Genomic DNA, 2,399 nt, shown 5'->3' on the forward strand with positions numbered 1-2,399 from the left:
ACCGAAGAAGAAGAAGAAGAAGAAGAAGAAGAAGAAGAAGAAGAAGAAGAAGAAGAAGAAGAAGAAGAAGAAGAAGAAGAAGAAGAAGAAGAAGAAACAAACAGCCAGACATCTGAAATTTCAGGGTACACAGAAAATCACTAGGAATTTCTGGATTAAAGGGGTGGGGGTCCATTTGTAACCACAACAACTATGGCACAAAACACAAGCCACAGAGACTTTATCAACTCACACTAGAGGAGCATTAGATAGAGTGGTGGGGAAACTAGGAGACACAGGAGGAGGAGGAAGTTTGTGACTGCATCTGTTCTGTCTTCTACCTACCTAACCCATTCTTCCAGAATAGATAGGATTCTGGAGACACCACTGTGATTAGGAGAGTGCCATCTACTGGGCTTTCAGAGCCATGACACCTTCTGGGCTTTGGCCAGGGTAGGGGGAATCCCAAGTCCCAGCACTTGGAAAGTGGAGGCCGGAAGACCAGGAGCTCCAGGCCATATTCAGCTGCGCAGTGAGTTACAGGACAGACTGGCTACAAGAGACTCCTCCAATACCAACAACCATAACAAAAAGCAAAGGATTGAGGTGGTGCAGCTGGTTGGATACACGAAAGGGGAAGCAGCAAGAGGGTTATGAGTTCAAGGCCAGCCTGGGCTATAGTTTGGGTCTGGCAACATGGCTCAAAAATCGCATGTCACCCAAGCCTGATGGCCGAGTGAGTTTGATCTCCCAGAACCCACATGGTAGGACAGAACTGGCCCCTTTATGTCATGTGCACGACAGCCCAACGCACACAGCCTACACCAAAGATTTCTGAAAGGTGATCTTCTGCTAAATGACTGTGTCACATCTCCGTAGGACACTTGTCCTCTTTGGGTCTTGGTTTCCCAGCCAATCACAGAGGGTGGTGGTCACAGCAATGGCAAAAGGACATGATATAAGTCCCCTGACAAAAATACTGAGGGTTCAGCCCTAGGTGGACTTTCTGCACTACATTCCATGAGTCAGTGGGGCAGGTGGAGAAAATCCACCAAGAAACAGAGACAGGGTTCGAGTTGCAGCCCTGAGACGTAGGTAAGGGGCACCTGCTGGCCTCAGAAGATGGGAGCTGAAATAGAACCTGTGGGTGGAATGGGGCCCGGGGCAGGTGGCTCCTAGGCAACAGAATAAAGCCTATAATCTCCCAGGGTGTATTACACCCGAATCAACGGATGAACAAGGGTTTTCCAACGTCCCCGTTGAGGGTGGAGCTGTTGGTCTTTATGGCCATGACCCCTCTGCCCATCTCTAGGCGGTCCTGAACCTCCTGAGTCCTGGCTCTGCCACTGGCGAGCCATGTGACCTTGAGCAGTTACGGAAGCCCATTCCCCCTGCACCACCTCCCAATCCCTGCCCTTTGACTGTTTCCTAGGCTGTAAAATGAGAATAATACGTCAAGGGTCAGCACTGAATTTAATCTATGGCAAGGGCTTGGGCTTGGGTCGCAGCTCATAATAAGGACCAGGTAAAGGCTGGTTGTTCTGTTTGCAGTCAGTCAAGCCTGCTGCCTGGGAATGCAGGCTGGCCGGCCAGTGCCTCGGAAGGGCCTCTCGCCCTCTGGTGGACACCGGTGGAAGAGGCTGGGTGAAACTCGCTGGTGGGTGGGCTTCCGTAGGGGAGAATGAGGGAGGCACGCATCCCTCGTGAGTGGGTTTGAGGGAGGGTGGTTCCCTAGTATCGACCACGCGACACCGAGGCATGAGGTGACTGAAGATGAACACAGTTCCACGCTACTTTTTTTTCTGTGGCTCTGAGGGTGGATCCCAGCCAGGGCTTCAGATGCACGCTTAGCAAGCAATAAGCCAATCACAGCCCAGGTCCCACGCCAGTAAAAGCTTCTAAGACATTTGTTTTTTTCTCATGAGCAGCCCCCGACTCTGCCTCCCCCCCTCCCCTTCTCCCTCCCCTCTGATCAGAAGAATGCCTTCACGGATGAAGTGGGTTTTTCACTGTAAATTCATGCTTTGATTCTCTCGTTGGCAGAGGGATTCACACACAGCATCTAAATAACGCAGCAAAGGGTAAATTAAAGCCTGGCTCTCAGGCCCAAGTCCTCTGAGTTCCCATGTCTACCACAGAGTGGGGCCGGGGCCACACCACGGGTCAAAATGCACCTGCACTGAAGACCCACAACTACCCTGTAACTCCAGCTCCAGGAGGAATGACACCCTCTTCTGACCTCATAGGCCTCTGCTCACGAGTGCTGGGGCATACACATACCTCAGATGCACACACACATGAAGAACCTTTCTGAAAAAAATGTAAATCGTATTTGTAAAAGAACATTCCTAGCTGGGCGTGGTGGTGCACGCCTTTAATCCCAGCACTCAGGAGGCAGAGGCAGGCGGATTTCTGAGTTC

The 2,399-nt window shown here is 51.3% G+C and overlaps 1 protein-coding gene across 2 annotated transcripts in view; it reads right to left on the reverse strand.

Annotated features, from left to right (window-relative positions):
• The window catches only part of Tmem44 (transmembrane protein 44), a 38,225-nt gene that overhangs the window by 17,753 nt on the left and 18,073 nt on the right, over positions 1–2,399 (reverse strand). The window lies entirely within an intron of this gene.

This window comes from Mus pahari, chromosome 12 (genome assembly GCF_900095145.1).
Source record: "Mus pahari chromosome 12, PAHARI_EIJ_v1.1, whole genome shotgun sequence".
NCBI lineage: Eukaryota > Metazoa > Chordata > Mammalia > Rodentia > Muridae > Mus > Mus pahari.